We start from the raw sequence: 20,200 nt of genomic DNA on the forward strand, positions 1-20,200 counted from the left end.
GCTCCCAAGAGATTCTGCTCCAGGAACATTAGGGAGGCCTCTCCTAGTCAAAACAGTTCCTGACTCAGTTCAGACTCAGGTCACAAATTCTTTAGAGTGAAATCTCACAGACTATTTCCTTAGAGATTTTTGAACTAACTCTCCTAATAGGCAAATATGTTTATGCAAGGACATTTGCTACCCCTGCTTGAGCTTCTGTGTGTTAACTCTGGAGTCACACTGTCCAGTTTTCCACTGCCTGGTTTAAGGACTTTGAGCAAGTCATTTAACTAGTCTCTGTCTCAGTCTGTAAAATGCATCTGTAAAATGCTAAAAAGAATGGGTGTCACTTGGGACTCGGTGAGGATCAAAGTTAGTACTCTTAAGGCAGAGTCTCTGCCTGCAGTAACTTCCCACTGGTTGTTTTAATAGTCGTCCTTATAATTTCATGTCATTGATTATATTCTTTGATGAGAGGAAAACAGAGAAAGAGGAAAGCAAACTTGTTTTGCAGTGTTGCTTGCTGCCAGTCTAGGAAGAGCCTTTTTTCCCCCATAAAAGATACTGATAAAAGACAACAATTATGACAGTCATTTTAAAATTTGTATTGTTCTATTATATATTTAAGCAAAATGGGAAATGTTCTATTACCTACTAATTCATCATGAGTCTGGGGACAAATGACTTGGAGCATCTCTGGCAAATGAACACTAACACATGACAATTTCTTTGAGTCACTGGATAAGAATGTCTATAAATTATAATTACTACATTTCTAGATTTGTTTGTCTTTGTTTTACCTCAGCATATTTATTCCATTGGCTGATCAGCTGATGTCAAAATAACGAACCTGGGTCACCTGCATTGCAGGAGGGTATTTGCCACTCTGCCACCTGGGAAGCCCAAAGTAACTTCACTTGTGGTCTGAGCTCTTTGTGGACCAGAGAACTCACAGAGAGGAGCCCTCCCTCCATCTCTGGATCTCCAGTCCTACACTGCCCTAGTCATATGGATTTAGTAAAGTCTCTGGGCTTTTCATGGAGAATCTCTCAGTATTTCAACCTAATGGTAGCCCTTTCTTTCAAGCTAAGCTATTCTCAGACATAAGTGTTAACTGACAAATATCTTTTTTTGAATAGGTCAGCCTGAGGCTGCCAAGACCTCTAGAGCTACTGTATCCTGGAAAGGCATGACATTTTGTGGTTCACTACAGCCAAATAGAATTCTCAGCAGTAGAGACCACAAACTTAGTTCTTGACACAAAAATTAGCACTTTACACTCTCTGAGCTGATTGCCAAGCACTTGAGCAATTTTGTAAAATAATTTAGAAAGAGATGTGCTGGCTAATATAATGAAAATAACCTTAGTCATCACTTTCTTTGTATTTCTAGAAACACATAATTAAAGCTGTAACTATGTTATGTATAATGTGTGTGTATTATTAAAACCAAACTGATTTAAACAAACAACAGAAATTGTCTTTCAAGGTCAATATTTTCCCTTTCCTTTGCAATTCTACACTAATTCCATTGCTTAAAGTAGTTTTGAAGCTTCTATTTATGAAATATTTTATATCTGTTTTCTAGCTACATTTATAAAAATTTTATTTAAAATACATGGCTAAATACTCACTTATGTTTTCTTCATTTAACTATTCATTTATTCTATCACTTAAAAAGTCTTGATATAGGCTTTTACATACCAGGCCCAAATTTACACTGAAATTAGAGAAACCAAGATGTAGATATTCCTATTCTTATAGACTGCTGGGCTACTAAAAGTACTGAAAGGGCCTATCTTTAAAACAAATCCCACTCAGAAGACAATGTGCCACTACTGAGTATACTCAGAAAAATTTATCTCTGGAACTGATGCTGATTTCATAAATTCCAAAAATCCAAGGAGAAGCCTATTTAGGAATATCTAAACATTGTACAGGAGTCAGGGATCAAGACCATCCCCATGGAAAAGAAATGCAAAAAAGCAAAACGGCTGTCTGGGGAGGCCTTACAAATAGCTGTGAAAAGAAGAGAAGCGAAAAGCAAAGGAGAAAAGGAAAGATATAAACATCTGAATGCAGAGTTCCAAAGAATAGCAAGAAAAGATAAGAAAGCCTTCCTCAGCGATCAATGCAAAGAAATAGAGGAAAACAACAGAATGGGAAAGACTAGAGATCTCTTCAAGAAAATCAGAGATACCAAAGGAATATTTCATGCAAAGATGGACTCGATAAAGGACAGATATTGTATGGACCTAACACAAGCAGAAGATATTAAGAAGAGGTGGCAAGAATACACAGAAAAACTGTACAAAAAAGATCTTCACCACCCAGATAATCATGATGGTGTGATCACTGACCTAGAGCCAGACATCCTGGAATGTGAAGTAAAGTGGGCCTTAGAAAGCATCACTACGAACAAAGCTAGTGGAGGTGATGGAATTCCAGTTGAGCTATTCCAAATCCTGAAAGATGATGCTGTGAAAGTGCTGCACTCAATATGTCAGCATATTTGGAAAACTCAGCAGTGGCCACAAGACTGGAAAAGGTCAGTTTTCTTTCCAATCCTAAAGAAAGGCAATGCCAAAGAATGCTCAAACTACTGCACAATTGCACTCATCTCACATGCTAGTAAAGTAATGCTCAAAATTCTCCAAGCCAGGCTTCAGCAATATGTGAATCGTGAACTTCCTGATGTTCAAGCTGGTTTTAGAAAAGGCAGAGGAACCAGAGATCAAATTGCCAACATCAGCTGTATCATGGAAAAAGCAAGAGAGTTCCAGAAAAGCATCTATTTCTGCTTTATTGACTATGCCAAAGCCTTTGACTGTGTGGATCACAATAAACTGTGGAAAATACTGAAAGAGATGGGAATATCAGACCACCTAACTTGCCAATTGAGAAACCTCTATGCAGGTCAGGAATCAACAGTTAGAACTGGACATGGAACAACAGACTGGTTCCAAATAGGAAAATGAGTATGCCAAGGCTGTATATTGTCACCCTGCTTATTTAACTTATATGCAGAGTACATCATGAGAAATGCTGGACTGGAAGAAACACAAGCTGGAATCAAGATTGCTGGGAGAAATATCAATAACCTCAGATATGCAGATGACACCACCCTTATGGCAGAAAGTGAAGAGGAACTAAAAAGCTTCATGATGAAAGTGAAAGTGGAAAGTGAAAATGTTGGCTTAAAGCTCAACATTCAGAAAATGAAGATCATGGTATCCGGTCCCACCACTTCATGGGAAATAGATGGGGAAACAGTAGAAATAGTGCCAGACTTTATTTTTCTGGGCTCCAAAATCACTGCAGATGGTGACTTCAGCCATGAAATTAAAAGACACTTATCCTTGGAAGGAAAGTTATGACCAACCTAGATAGAATATTCAAAAGCAGAGACATTACTTTGCCAACAAAGGTCCGTCTAGTCAAGGCTATGGTTTTTCCTATGGTCATGTATGGATGTGACAGTTGGACTGTGAAGAAGGCTGAGCGCCAAAGAATTGATGCTTTTGAACTGTGGTGTTGGAGAAGACTCTTGAGAGTCCCTTGGACTGCAAGGAGATCCAACCAGTCCATTCTGAAGGACATCAGCCCTAGGATTTCTTTGGAAGGAATGATGCTAAAGCTGAAACTCCAATACTTTGGCCACCTCATGCAAAGAGTTGAATCATTGGAAAAGACTCTGATGCTGGGAGGGATTGGGTGCAGGAGGAGAAGGGGATGACAGAGGATGAGATGGCTGGATGGCATCACCAACTCGATGAACATGAGTCTCAGTGAACTCCGGGAGTTGGTGATGGACAGGGAGGCCTGGGGTGCTGCGATTCATGGGGTCACAAAGAGTTGGACATGACTGAGCGACTGATCTGATCTGATCTGATCTGAAACATTATACTCTCTCAGGATGACAATTGGGAAGTTAGTAAGTAAAGTTCGGAACTTTGCTCAAAACAACTATGATTTCTTTATTAGCAGTACTTCACCTTTACACATGCATCACACATATAGCACTTAAACCCAGGGATCTTTACACAACCTCTGAGATATAGAGCAAATCATCACATTTTCTTCATTTATTTGGTAACAAAAGATAATGACTTAACCCCAAAGGATGAAACAAGTCAATGGTGAAACCAAAAATACAGCCTAAATATAGACCTGCAAAATACGTCTGGATCTTAGGGCAGAATCCCATATACCTGTGCACAAAATTATACTTGCATTCATCAAGGATTTAGAGACCACAAGTTAACAGTTATTCCTCTTATAAAGATGTCAGACTATTTGGATAAATCAAAAATATCCTCATGAATTTCTTATATGATGTCATATATAGGTAATCTTCAGTCATCTTTAACATCTCAAAAAACAGAAACAGACTAGTGTTTACTGAAAAATTACTGTTGCTTATGACATGTAGTTAAGGGCCAACAATGGTAGGTTAGAGTAATTGCTAACCTTCAGGAAAGGATTCAAATTACACATTCTAGATAAGAGTATATACTTAGAACATTCACTGAATGACAGTTTCTCATGTTTGAATGTGCTAGTGAATCCTGGAACACAGAGAATGAAAAGGTGGCTCTCATTAAGATACAGATTCTTATTCTGTGAGTGATCCGTTGACTCTAAGCTCTCTACCCTCTCTTTAGGATTCTGTTTACCATATTGTTCTATAGACCAATATATTGGCCTATAATATAGAAACTAAAATAATTAAATGTATTCCAAAGTAAGTCCAGTATATTCAGAAACAGCTGCTCAGCTAATAGAAATAAGACTTCATATGTATCAGGATCATTGGAACCCAGAAGCGCTTAGTATTGGCTTCTGATTCAGCCTGTTAAACTGAAAAAATTCAAGCATGAGCCAGGAATACTTTGTATTAGCCATAAAGACTGTAAGTTCATAAGAGACATGAGTATGAATGATTCCATGACAAAATGTACTCATAACACATTCAGTAGATTTATTGCTTGTACCTTGCTGTACCAGGCCAGCAGGCCAGCCAAATCCTCTCAAAACCCCCAAGAGCAGTCATAGAAATATAAAGAAATCCACAACTCCAGGATAAAAGAATAGGCTTAGTTTCTCAAAAGAACTAAACAGGATTATCATCCCAGTGAGGTGGTTATCAGATCAGATCAGTCACTCAGTCGTGTCCGACTCTTTGCGACCCCATGAATCGCAGCACGCCAGGCCTCCCTGTCCATCACCAACTCCCGGAGTTCACTGAGACTCATGTCCATCGAGTTGGTGATGCCATCCAGCCATCTCATCCTCTGTCGTCCCCTTCTCCTCCTGCCCCCAATCCCTCCCAGCATCACAGTCTTTTCCAATGAATCAACTCTTTGCATGAGGTGGCCAAAGTACTGGAGTTTCAGCTTCAGCATCATTCCTTCCAAAGAAATCCCAGGGCTGATCTCCTTCACAATGGACTAGTTGGATCTCCTTGCAGTCCAAGGGACTCTCAAGAGTCTTCTCCAACACCACAGTTCAATTCAAAAGCATCAATTCTTCAGTGCTCAGCTTTCTTTACAGTCCAACTGTCACATTCATACATGACCACTGGAAAAACCATACTCACAGAAAACTAGTCAATCTAATCACACTAGGACCACAGCCTTGTCTAACTCAGTGAAACTAAGCCATGCCCGTGGGACCACCCAAGATGGGAGGGTCATGGTAGACAGGTCTGACAGAATGTGGTCCACTGGAGAAGGGAATGGCAAACCACTTCAGTACTCTTGCCTTGAGAACTCCATGAACAGTATGAAAAGGCAAAATGATAGGATACTGAAAGAGGAACTCCCCAGGTCAGTAGGGGCCCAATATGCTACTGGAGATCAGTGGAGAAATAACTCCAGAAAGCATGAAGGGATGGAGCCAAAGCAAAAACAATACCCAGTTATGGATGTGATTGGTGATAGAAGCAAGGTCCGATGCTGTAAAGAACAATATTGCATAGGAACCTGGAATGTCAGGTCCATGAATCAAGGCAAATTGGAAGTGGTCAAACAAGCGATGGCAAGAGTAAACATTGACATTCTAGGAATCAACAAACTAAAATGGACTAGAATGGGTGAATTTAACTCAGATGACCATTATACCTACTACTATATCTAAGGGCAGGTATCCCTTAGAAGAAATGGAATAGCCATCATGGTCAACAAAAGAGTCTGAAATGCAGTACTTGGATGCAATCTCAAAAACAACAGAATGATCTCTGTTCATTTCCAAGGCAAACCATTCAATATCACAGTAATCCAAGTCTATGCCCTAACCAGTAACCCTGAAGAAGCTGAAGTTGAACAGTACTATGAAGATCTACAAGACCTTTTAGAACTAATACCCAAAAAAGAGGTATAATGAAAATTATAGGGGACTGGAATGCAAAAGTAGGAAGTCAAGAAATACCTGGGGTGACAGGCAAATTTGGCCTTGGAATACAGAATGAAGCAGGGCAAAGGCTAATAGAGTTTTGCCAAGAAAATGCACTGGTCATAGCAAACACCCTCTTCCAACAACACAAGAGAAGACTCTACACATGGACATAACCAGATGGTCAACACCTAAATCAGATTGACTATATTCTTTGCAGCCAAAGATGGAGAAACTCTATACAGTCAACAAAAACCAGACCAGGAGCTGACTGTGGCTCAGACCATGAACTCTTTATTGCCAAATTCACTCAGTAGAAATCTGCAAAATATAACGTCAAGAAAGCCAATTAAAATGTTTCCCTAGAGAACCAGATGACTTGTTTTGGAGTTTGTATATCTTAGGTTGGATCAGAATTCACTTAATACACCTTGTCAGTCTGTGAGGATGTCCTCTGCACTGCTTACGAAACACTGGGCCTGGTACCTGGAAAATAGTAAAGATTCACTATCTAAGCTTTGAAAAGTCATTGTGAATCATCCTAATTCAAGGAATGAGTGTATGGTAACTGTATGTTGGTGATCTTAGGGAGGAAAGTACCTTCTTATAGAGTACTTTGGTATAAGTACTCTTGTACCAAAAGTCCACTGAATCTGTTGGTGATGGTGACCAGGTTGGAAAGAGTGCCAATGTGAAAATAAATACTCTATTAGAAAAGATGGCAGAAAGGCTAGAAATGAGTAAACATGCAATAAGCTAGAGGAAGAAGGCATTTCACATTGGAATTTTTGAAAGAATTGCACTGGCAGCCCAAATAGTTGTTCGGGTTCCCAAACCATTTTGAAATATGGGATTGCCTACTTCATAAAATGATCCATTTCATTGCTGAACATTGTTAATTCTTACAAAGATTTTCCTTATAGTAGTCAAAATATGTCTCTTGGTACTCTTTAGTACTAGCTCTGCTTGTTAGCATAGCTGAAAGCCAGCAAGTCTTTTACATAACAGGCATCAATATTTGAAGACAGTTCTCTGAAACTTTCTCTCCTCTCACTGACTCACTGACTGCTGGAACTCTCTACCAAAGAACATAGTGTCTGAATCTTTCTCTTCCTTGGGATTTATATTTCACTTTGTCTGTCTGTTTTCCAAAGTCTAGTGCTATCCCCAGACTGGATAGAATATTGAACCTCTTTCAATATTCTTAGCTGAACATGAGATTGATATCTTTTTCCCAAGACATATATCTATAATAATAGAACTTCCTTGTGTTCATCCCAATTTAGTCCATCATTCAAAAACGTGTGTTTTGAAAGTAAGGATGGAAGAATGTTTTAATTTACTATTGTTATGTAAGTCTGGAAACCTTTAGGTGAACTGGATTAATTTGGTGAAAATTAGAAGTTTACTTGCTACTCAGATTCTTAATTTACAGAGAATAATTTACATGCAATCCAGGTCTTCAGTATATTTCTTCAAAATAGATAAATGGGAGACTAATATTGAATACAGATTCCTCTGAAATTTCAAAAATGAGAATTTTAGTAAAAAGCTTTGGGAAAAGAATTGTTAAGAAGATTTTCACTAGTTAGTCTTAGGAGTAGAAAACAGCAAGAATCTTTTTGAATCATTAAAATCTCTCTGAGTAACAACATAAGGAAGTAGTATAAAAATGTCCAAAGATATTGAGCACAAAATTACAATTTGTCTTAAAATTTTATCAAGGTTATAATACCCCAAAGAATTAAGACTTTCTTGAGTTACTACAAATAATAGTGAAAGTGATCTATAAGACTTTGCTTATTTACTACGTATTTCAAACATCCCATGATTGTGGAATATTAGGCTTTTATTTAGCTGTATTCAGGTCCTTCTTCTTTGACCTGCATGGAGTGGGAGATCCATCGAAAGTTCTTACACCTACCAATCAATTTCCCCAAGGTCTTTTTTGTGAGTTATATCAGTGGTTACTGTCATTCTTTAGGTGTTATAATTTGATTATGAATCCATTTAAACTCAAAAGTCACAGCTTTTTCCTTTGCACAGTGAGGAAACTCAATTAATCTGTGACACCAGTGAATATGTATTGCTTCCTTTATATTTATTCTTTTGAGTCAGGGCATCTTTCTCATTACAGAGATTTGGAATGACAATGCATTATAATAATCGAATTTGTACAGCTGTCACGTTTTCAAGTGCTTAGGAGTTAGAATTCAAGCACAAACAGGGTTATACCAGAAAAGAATATTAGTGGTTAAAACCTGGCAAATGAAAATGAATAATTTTTCAAACTCAGATGAAGCATTAACGTTGCAAACAGCATTACAAGGATTTTTAGCATACATCAGTGATAAACCTGAAGGGACTAAGGCCATACACCATCCTAAACAAAGGTAACCCTCCCCATTCTCAAAGATTTTAGAGAATTGGAACTATGACAGTCCATAGGGTCGCAAAGAGTTGGATGCAACTGAAGCAACTTAGTATGCACAAAACTATGAGCTGTTATATTCTGATATTCCTGCATTGAACATAAAACCCGAAGCAAAGTCATGGAGGCTTAAGGATCCTTTGGGATGCTAGAAAACAGATTTTTCCATTAGGCCAACTCTTAAAATAAAAGCCACAAACTAGGGTCCCCTGTTCAAACTAGTGGTCCCCTTGCTCACATGAGTGTGTCTTTTGATGAGTTGCATTGGGATTCCAAAAAATTAATTACTTGCAAACAATAAAACGTTGTAGTATTTTGCTTATAAATATCAGGATTCTTTAAAAAACAAAAAACTCTCAAACCTTAGAATATGATTTCACATACAACTATGTCCTGGAGCAGAGTAGGAGCTAAGTACTTTAGAGATGAAGCATTCAGTTGGCCATCCAATATTCTTTATTTCTTTGTCTTACTTCCCTTTCACTGTTAGGTAGGGTGAGAAGGGAAATAGCAGAGTCAGTTATAGACTACAATGACTGTATCTACAATGGGAAGATATTGGTCCAAAGTTTAGGGACAACAGTTTTAGACGACAGAACTTTTGCATACACTGAATTTGGAGCTATAGAAAACCTGTGTGTGTGACCTAGAGCAATATACTTCCAATATGATTCATCTTGCTGCAAATGTTTCTCATTTATCTGTATCTCTCCAGTTCTACTTGGGAGAATAGAGTGAGCCAGCTTACAGAATCTCCTATAGGAGGAGGAAGAATCCCAGTGACTTTGTAAAGCCAGCAGAGCACCCCAAGTGTGGCTGAAGGCTGTGGCCATAGCACAGGGATTTTGAATTATTGTGAAATGGGAGCTCAGATTGTAAAGGAGTGGTCACAGGGTAAGACAAATGGGAAATGATGTAGCAGGTGTATTGTAGCAAGCTCAAAGACCAAGACAGAAGAGAATGAAGGAATTATGAGTTGAGCTGTTCAAGAATTTGGCTGCAAAAGAAAAGCATGCTTTGGTGGCAATTCAGGAGATGCTTGGGTTAGGTTCCAGATGCCCATCTTAATGCTGAGGGAATCTGCCAGTTGAACAGCTGCACTAACAGACTGAAGCTAGACCATTCTCTCGGGTAGGCAGGAGGAAGGGTAGACAGTACAGGGAATAAACCGTCTATCTCTCATTCACAGTTGCACTTTCAATCCAATATTGAATCAATACAAAAATCAATACAAAAAAGGTCAACATGTTAAAAAGCAATTATAACTTTTTTTTGGAATGGTAAAAAAAATCCTAGCTTGTTTGTTTTTTCAAAAGAGAATAAAAGAGCACATTTTATTTGGGGAATCATTTTACTTCTGAGATTTGAAAAGATGAAAATTACCTTATGGACATGTTTTACATTTAAGTGAAATATTTTGCCTATTTGGTTGAATTATAGTAAAGGAGGAAAACAGAATGAAATCTGAAAAAAATCTTTGCTATAGCTGATAATATCAGTTATTTAAATAATTATATATTATGAATGAAGCACAAGGCATGAATTATGTTATTCCTTTCCTGCAGCAAATTTGCATGGTAGATGTTGTAGTTCTGTTTTGCAGCTAAGCTTAGAGAAAGCATTCACCTACCTTGTGAGTGGTGAAGTCACGTAATCGAAGATGGTCTGATAATACCACACTATATACATACAGAAGGAGGATGATAAGAAAGGTAGAGCTGAGACATTGATTTGTTTCAAAAGTTATTTTTATCTTTCATGGTTTTGTTAATAATAATACTGCATAGGCATGTGCTTGAATATTTTGTAAGAAAAGTGAATATATATCTATCTTCACAGGTAATTCCATGCTTTAGTTATTTGTTAAATAGTAAGTACAAATGATCCTTTTGTAAAAATATCCTAATGAGTAGCCTATAGTGGTATTGTTTTAATAATTTTGAAATTAGAATCTATAAGAAATGAGACTTTTTCTAAACTTATATCATGTATTTTTTTTTCTTGCCTAACTAAGCCATCTAAGACCTCCAATAAAATTATGCATAGAAGTAGTTGAAGTATGCATCTTTGCTCCATTTCTGATTTCAGAACTATTTTTTAGCATTTTGTTATTGTGGTGATCCAAGGACGAAAGAGCAGATAGCACCAAGGAGGATCTTGGAATACAAAAACTGAAAAAGCAGACCTTTATCATCCTTCTCTCCCCCATGCTGTAATTATTAATGAATTTCAGGTCCTCCTGAGTAGTATAACCTGTCTCCCCTCATATCCCACACAGGTAGAAGTTATTTGCCTTACTCTTCCCTCATCCGGTATATGTGCCTCATCTAATCAGCAAATGACCCACAAGAAGTGGTACACCACTTCTTGTACCCTGGGTATAAAAGTGGACTAAGAACCCCTGTTCAACGTCAGTTCTCCCTGGAGCTCACCCGCTATTCTAACAGCATCTCTCATTCTCAGTTCAGTCACTCAGTCATATCTGATTCTTTGAGACCCCATGGACTGCAGCACACCAGGCCTCCGTGTCCATCACCAATTCTAGGAGTTTACTTAAACTCATCTCCATTGAGTCGGTGATGCCATCCAACCATCTCATCCTCTGTTGTCCACTTCTCCTGCCTTAAATCTTTCCCAGCATCAGGGTCTTTTCAAATGAGTCAGTTCCTCGCAACAGGTGGCCAAAGTATTGGAGTTTCAGCTTCACCATCAGTCCTTTCAATGAATATTCAGGACTGATCTCCTTTAGGATGGACTGGTTGGATCTCCTTGCAGTCCAAGGAACTCCCAAGAGTCTTCTCCAACACCACAGTTTAAAAGCATCAATTCTTCTGTGCTCAGCTTTCTTTATAGTCCAACTCTCACATTCATACATGACTACTGGAAAAACCATAGCCTTGACTAGACAGACCTTTGTTGGCTGCATGGCACTGGAGCAGCTGTGAGGAGATACCCCACGTCCCCCAATCTGCTGCTGCTGCTAAGTCGCTTCAGTCGTGCCCATCTCTGTGCGACCCCATAGACAGCAGCCCACCAGGCTCCTCTGTCCCTGGGATTCTCCCAATCTAATAAACTTTATTTCCCTCTCATTCTGTCTCATGTCTGGAAATTCTTTTCCAACCCGCACCTGGACCATGACAATTATTAAATGTGATGTTTCCATAGGTCTTTGTAGACACCTTTAATTAGAGTAATGTTGTTCACCTTTCATAAAATAGTGCTATAGATATTTCATAAACTATTTGCTATGTTCCTCAAATACTTTTACTGAATTTAATTAATAGATTAGAAACTTTTATTGACACTAATCTAATAAAATTAGTTTATGGATTACTGTTTTACTCAGCTAATATATTACTAAACTTTCACTAATAAAACTAGCTAAGTTAATGATAATAAATTATATATTTTATATATTGATGCATTCAGTTGACTAAAATTTTGTTTAGGGGATTTACATCTATACCCATAAGCAATATGGTCCTGTGGTTTTCCTTTAGAAACTTGTTTGTTGAGTTTTAATATCAAAATTATATAAGTCTGTATTAATGAGGGTCCTATAGAGAAGATTCCCTCGTGGTTCAGAGGATAAAGTGTCTACCTGCAATGCAGGAGACCTGGGTTCAATCCCTGGGTTGGGAAGGTCCCCTGGAGAAGGAAATGGCAACCCACTTCAGTATTCTTGCCTGGAGAATCCTGTGGACAGAGGAGCCTGGCAGGCTACAGTCCATGGGTTTGCAGTCAGATATGACTGAGCGACTTCACACACACACATATAGAGAAGTAGAACCAATAGAAGCTGTGTGTGTGTGTGTGTGTGTGTGTGTGTGTATAGAGAGAGAGAGTTGGCCTAAAAGTTATTCAGATTTTTCCATTAAAATGTTATGGAAAAAATATATATGGTCTTCCATGATAACTTAGTGGTAAAGATTCTGTCTGCAATGCATGAGATGCAGTTTTGATTCTTGGTTTGGGAAGATCCTCTGGAGAAGAAAATGGAAACCTACTTCAGTATTCGTGCCTGGAAAATCCCATGAACAGAGGAGCCTGAAGGGCTATAGTCCACGGGGTCACAAAAGAGTTGTGACTAAAGGACAACAACAAATGTGTGTGTGTGTGTATACGTGTGTGTATATATGTATAAAAAGAGAGATTTATTATAACAAATTGGTTCACATGATCATGGAGGCCAAGAATTGTCGCAATTTGCCTCCACAAGTTGGAGACTTAAGAATGTCAGTGATGTTTTTCAAAGTCTAGAGAGCTGAAGAGCCTAATGTAGATTCCAGTTCAAATCTGAGATCCTGGGAATCAGGACACTGAAGGCAGAAGATCATGTCCCAGTTCACACAGTCAAGCAGAGCTTTAATTCAACTTTCTTGAACTTCTTTATTTTATCCAGACCCTCCGTGGATTGGCTGGTGCCCATTCATATGGAAAGTGGTCCTTTGCTTTAGTCAGTTCACCAATTCAAATGCTAATCTCATCCAGAAACATCCTCACAGACACACACAGATATAATGTTTAAACAGATATCTATCTGACCATCCTGTGACTCAACCAAGCTGACACATAAAATAACCATCACAAAATTGAAAAACAAACAAACAAAAAAAATGAGTTAATGAATATTCTCTCCTTTTAAAATAGTTTTGTGAAAGTAGAATCTTGGGGTAAATCATTTGCCAGGATGGACTGTTCTAATATTTGGTGAATATCACCAGTAGCACCTCTCTTTGCAGCATATGTTTTACTAATTCAACTTATTCAATTATTATAAGACAATGGTTTGTCATTTAACAGCAGTTTTACTAGTTGTATATGTTAGTTGTAACTAGTTTGTTTTTCTTTTTTCTTTTTTTAAATTTTATTTTATTTTTAAACTTTACAATATTGTATTGGTTCTGCCATACACCGAAATGAATCCGCCACAGGCATACATGTGTTCCCCATCCTGAACCCTCCTCCCTCCTCCCTCCCTATACCATCCCCCTGGGTCGTTCCAGTGCACCAGCCCCAAGCATCCAGTATCGTGCATTGAACCTGGACTGGCGACTCGTTTCATATATGATATTATACATATTTCAATGCCATTCTCCCAAATCATCCCACCCTCTCCCTCTCCCACAGAGTCCAAAAGACTGTTCTATACATCAGTGTCTCTTTTGCTGTCTCGTATACAGGGTTATTGTTACCATCTTTCAGTTTTTCTAACTACACAAAAATATTGACACAAAGACACACAGTCCCTTATTACATGTTTAATGTTTGCAGCATCTGTATTCATGTCTCATTTTTAATGTATTCTAGTTCAAGTCTTTTTTTTAAAGTTTCTCTTGGTATGTAAGAAGATGGATCACTCATTAATATTTGTAAAGAATCACTATAATCTTTTCAATTCTCACTGTTGTACATTTGTTTTATATTTAATATATCCAGTTGAAAATCCAATTGTTCTTGGAGCATTTTTTTAAAAGATTTCTACTGCCTAATGAACTGCCTTAGAATCTTTGTTAAATATGTAGTGGAAAACTAACACTTTAACAATATTGAAGCGTCCAGTCCATGAAACCTGCACATCTCCTTTTATTATGACTTTTTAAATTTTTTTTAAAAATCAATGTTTTATAATTTTCAACATAGAGATGTCTCATGTTGATTATATTCAACATAGAGATCTCTCAATCTTTTGTTAGATTGTATTAGTATATTTCACTTAATGCAGTGTTATTTTAAATATCTTTTAAAATGTCTAGATTGTAATTGCTTATTGCTAGGATGCTTGTATAATTGATTTTTATTAGCTTTTATTTATTAAGCTTCTTACTTATAACAGATTTTGGGGGATTTTCTACTTAGACAGCCATCTCATGTCCTCTGCAAAAAAAATACACAATAATTTTTATTCATTTCTAATGTCTACCCTTTATTTGTCTTTCTTACTTTGGTGTGCTAAAAGTCCTGGTGTGATGTTGAATAGGAGTAGTGAGAGAGGTCACCCTTGTCTTATTCTTGATTTGAGGGAAAAAATTTCATTTTATTAATATTATATTTTATTCCTGTAGGGTTTTTATAGACATCTTGTATCAGATTAAACATCTTGTATCCCCTGACTTCTTTCCCAGGCCTCACCTGTAAAGTCTTTTGTAGGGGAGACAGAAGAAGATATAGGAGAAGCTTCTTATTCTCTTGCAAGACTGCTATTCCCCTCTCTCACATATGAATCACAAGTGCACTTCTTAGGGATTTTTTTCTTTTTTTTTTAATCTCTCTCTGAGTGTTCTGTAAAGTTCAGGTAGACAAAGTCTGCAGAAGAAAACAGACTCCCCAACACCTTTGCTTGCCTAAGAGTTTTACTTTGTCCCCTCAACCTTAATGAACTATTTCAGTTTATTTATCCATATGGTTGTGCGGTTGCATCTACTCCAGGTGAGTGCATATATTCAAATCTTTCCTATCCCTGATGTCACTGTCACTTCTGCATTTTGATTGGTTTGGTTACTTTATGACCTCAGCTATCCAACAATTTTTAATAAAGTCATGATTTTGAAGTTAGTCTGATTCTCTTTAAATTGTAAGCATGAAAACAACGCTCCTTCCAGCTTTCTACATCCATGGACAGAAGAAAGATTACAACACAAATTTATAATCTAGTATTTTTGACTCTTCTCAGAAGGAAAGAACGTTCAGTTACTGGGCCCAGTATAGCCCACTGACCCTATTGGTTTGTATATGATCTCATGGTGTGGTGCAGCATCTTCACAACAAGAAAATCTCTCCTTTTGCTAATTTTGATCACTTTGTTGCTGTTGTTGTTTAGTCACTAAGTTGTGTCCAACTCTTTGCAACCCCATGGAGGGTAGCCCAGCAGGCTCCTTTGTCCATGGGATTTCCCAGGTAAGAATACTGGAGTGGGTTGCCATTTCCTTCTCTAGGGGATCTTCCCAACCCAGGGATTGAACTTGTGTCTCCTTCATTGGCAGGCAGATTCTTTACCACTGCACTTCTCGGGAAGCACAAACTTAACATATCACTCTGATGGGTCCCCATAGAAAAAGGATGGGAATTGAGATTAGAGAGGTAATCCAGGAAAGAAGAAAATGTCAACCTGCATTTATGGATATCATGTAATCAAAAAGAAAATTACATGAACTTATTTACAAAACAGAAGTAGAGGTGTGGATGTGGAAAACAAACTTATGGTTACCAGGGGCTTAGGCTTATGGTTACCAAGGGGTGAGGCAGGGGGGAGGGATAAATTGAGAGACAGAGATTGACATACATACACTGCTGCTGCTGCTGCCTAGTCACTTCAGTCTTGTCCGACTCTGTGAGATGCTATGGATGGCAGCCTGCCAATTCTCCAGGCAAGAGTACTGGAGTGGGTTGCTATGCCCTCCTACAGGGGATCTTCCCAACCCAGGGATTGAACCCAGGTTTCCTGCACTGCAGGCAGATTCTTTACCACTGAGCCACTAGGAAAGCCCGTACACACTATTGTATATAAAATAGATAACTAATAGGAGCCTACTGTATGGCATAGGAAATGCCACTCAATGCTCTATAATGGCCTATTTAAGAAAATAATAAAAGTGGGTATGTGTAAGTGTATAACTAATTCACTTTCCTGTATGCCTGAAACCAACACAACATTGTAAATCAACTATACTCCAATACAGTTTTTTAAAAAAGCAAATTGCAGTCATTTCTAAACTGTTGATTCATTCTTAAAGTATGATTCCTAGAACAGCAGCAGAGATATCACTGAGAACTTGTTAAAAATGCACTTCAGACCTGCTGAATCAGGGACTATGATCATGGGACCAGGTATTCTGAAGTTTAACATGTCTTTCAGCTGATTCTGATGAATACACAATAATTTGAGAACCACTAGCCTAAATGATACCCTACAATCCATAATATATTTGACTATTTAACAAAATAACACAGCTCATGAGGAAAGCATATTAATCAAATTAAGAGCATGTTCTCAACAGCTTTGCAATCATGTAGAAACCTTAATCAGTTTGTGCTCATAGGCTCAAGAAACCCACACGTAGATATCAACCAAATCTGAGCATAAGGAATGAAGTCAGTTCCATTTCATGGGGCTCTATTTTACCTCTCTGTGTAGAGTTTAGAACTTTTTTGGGTAAACAACAACATCGTACTCTATAGCACAGAGAACTACATTCATCATCCTATGATAAATCATAATGGAAAAGAATATGAAAAGCTATATATATATATTATATATAATATATATATGTATAACTAAGTCACTTTGTTATATAGCAGAAATTAACATAGCATGGTAAATCAACTATGTCAATAAAAATTTTAAAAAGAAGTAGTTTTAGCAAGCAAAACAAAAAAACACTTTCTCTTGCTCTGACATCTTAAACCTATCTGTCCTTTATTAACATAGGACGTTCCTTTGTGAGTTCCTGACTTCCTTCCTGTTCTGACCTGATATTCACTCCTGTCAACAAGGTCTGTAGGTTCTGGCCTTTGGATTCTGGCAGAACATCAAAACTGTTGATGCTCAATAGCTTAGCAAGGGAGTTTTCACAGTTTGTAAAAAGCAGCAAGATTACTTCTTCAAATGAAAACTTGTAGGAATTTCTACCTATGAAACTAATATATGCGGAGCCTTTTCAAACATTTCAATCTTTGAAACTGATGGATTTAGAGCCACTTTTAGAGAATGCAGCAGCAGAGTGGCCACAGAGGGGTACCACTGAGTATTTTTTCTGTTCGTTGTGTTTCTCTCAGATGTGCCCTGCAGAAGTTTGGACTGTATGAAAGCTACTGATGACATGATCACTCTGAACTGGAAGAGCTTGGAAAACAGAAAATCAAAATACTTGGATCAAGCCCATTATTTTCAGTCATTAAGATGTATTTTCCTTTGAAACTCATCAGTTAAATGACATTTTAAACATTAGATTAAGTGTGTTTTAAAAGGGGTGCTTAATTTATTGGGTCACAATCAATGAATACATAACCATTTTGAAGAGATCCTCCAGGTGTTCTCTTTTCTACAGGGATGAAGGTAGGGAAGCTCTGGTTCACCTGTTTCATGAGAACTTTTGCAATCATGATATCTACATACTCATATCAGATGTTCTTCATGCTTATGATCTCCATGTACTACATGAAAGAGAACTACTAGTGAATTCCTGGGGTGCATCAACCTAAGGGAAATGAACAACAGTTTTAAATTTTCACTTGTATAATTTTCCAAAGTATCATTTGGGAAAGATAATGATAGCAGAACAAGCCTTAAAAGCTAACAAAAAAACAATGAATATGGCTAGGAAAATATGATGATATTAATCATAATAAATCTATAGTCCTTTGTTTAAATATTCAGTGGGAAAAGTGCACACAGTCTTCTTTCAAGCATTTTGATGAAAGCTATTGTTTTCTTTAGTGAAGCTAAAGAGTATTTATTATAGAGAAGCTTCCTTTTGCTTTCAGTCTCCAAAAGCACTGAGTAGAAAATATGCATTTAAAAGTCATAACAAAGGGTGAATTATCAAAACGACAGACTGGCTAGCTACTGAAATTTAACTGTACTTTCAGGTATTTTAAAATAAATTCTTAATCAGTTTACTTTGATTCACAAAAGTACTCATGTCTATCTACCTCTCCCACATTGTCTGGGGGAAAATAACAGAGAAAACCTTACTAACTGTCTTTCTTCCATTGATGTAAACAAAAGCGCATTTAATAGTTTTGCCTACCTAAATAATTATATCCATAGATCACATTCTGCTTAAAATTATCAAAAAATTAAATCACTAGATGAAACTTCCCTTAGTATTGTTTGAGTCGCCATGTCCAAACATAATGGCTCAGATAGGTATTCAGAAATCTCTATTTTAGGAGAGAGTTTATATAATGCAAAACATTTATCATCTTACTTGACTCGTGTATAACAACAGAGGGATATATTTTCTAAATGCTTAAATAATAATGAAAGAGAACTTCTTATAGCATCTCTGCCAGGCGCATGACATCTTTGTCTTAGAGTAAGGAAACAGAAGTAAAATACAAAGAAAGATCAAAGACTTTGTAAGATTCAAAAAGAAATACTTTTCCAGGCCTCCACTCAAGTGCGTCATCTGCATTCACTGAAAAAATATTGGGTTGGCCAAAAGTTCTGTTCGGGTTTTTCTGTAACACCTTATGGAAAATGTAGGAATATGAACACACTTGGTAAGGACACTGAATCAAGAATTCTTATTGCCCTTTGGAAACTGATGAATTAACTTTTTCAATCTCAGAATGGGGTTTGTTTTCTCCAGAAAACTCTACATTTATGGCATTTTCCAATTTAAGTCATGCCAGTGTCTAACCTGATAGATACGCGAAGAAAGGCATCAAAGAGTGACTTGTTGAAATCCAGGGAAGCCCTATGTCAGCAAGGAGAGTTAAAATGCTAAAGCTGACTTCTCACCAGCTATTTTACACGTGGTGGTGTATATATGTCAATGCTACTTTCTCCTTTCGTCCCGTCCTCTCCTTACCTCACTGTATCCACAAGTCCATTCTCTGTATCTGTGTCTCCATTGCTTCCCTGCGGATAGATTCATGAATACCTTATGGCTGATTTGCAGTCCACAGCAGAAACCATCCCAACAATGTAAAGCAATTCTCTTCCACTTAAAAAATAAATTAAAAAAAAGAAGCTACATATTATTCCATCTATGAAAAAAGCATGCAATGAACATTTCAATGAAAATAAACTTATTTCTTCTCTTTCAAGAAAGAAGAGTGGGGTCAAAAGTGCTATCAATGGATACTTTTGTAATTAGCATTTCACTTAAAATTTGCTCCACACATTTTCTTGTGAACAGGACTGATGTGGTCAATCAAAATACAACAAAATATTTTTTTTGTCAGAAAATGAACATGAGACAAAAGCAAATATGGAAAGTCTGCACTGACTGTTTTTTTAGTACATCTTTCAACCCCTGATTTTACATGGAATCTTGATTTTATTTTCATACTCAATTTCTTCTCCCATCAACTTTACTCATTCCTTGTCATTTTTATTTCATTCACGTGAACAACTCTCAGATTTACATCTATGTGGAGAATATGAGGAGTACACAAAACCTTGAGCAGTAAACCCAAGCCTGGATCAGCTAAATAAGTCCTGAGGCAACAGGGATACTTCTGATTGAAGACAAGAAACAGCAACATGACAGGAAAAGGATGCATAAATTGAGAGATCTTCAGTTCATGTGTGATTAGATTTACATTTATCACATAGTATTGCAAAAATCTATAAATTGATTTTCCATGGGGGGAAAAAAAACAGGTCCCACATACCATAGGTATATGGACATCCATCATCTTATTTGTCTAGTAACAATGAAAGTAAAAG

At 37.3% G+C, this 20,200-nt stretch overlaps 1 long non-coding RNA gene across 1 annotated transcript in view; it reads right to left on the bottom strand.

Annotated features, from left to right (window-relative positions):
* Positions 1-6,661: 6,661 nt before the first annotated feature.
* Positions 6,662-20,200, bottom strand: part of LOC129659969 (uncharacterized) — a 32,959-nt gene continuing 19,420 nt past the window's right edge. Inside the window, exon 3 of the long non-coding RNA XR_008718264.1 lies at positions 6,662-6,857. This is a non-coding gene — a long non-coding RNA (uncharacterized LOC129659969). The remainder of the gene's footprint in view (positions 6,858-20,200) is intronic.

The sequence above is a fragment of the Bubalus kerabau genome, chromosome 9 (assembly GCF_029407905.1).
Source record: "Bubalus kerabau isolate K-KA32 ecotype Philippines breed swamp buffalo chromosome 9, PCC_UOA_SB_1v2, whole genome shotgun sequence".
Classification (NCBI taxonomy): domain Eukaryota; kingdom Metazoa; phylum Chordata; class Mammalia; order Artiodactyla; family Bovidae; genus Bubalus; species Bubalus kerabau.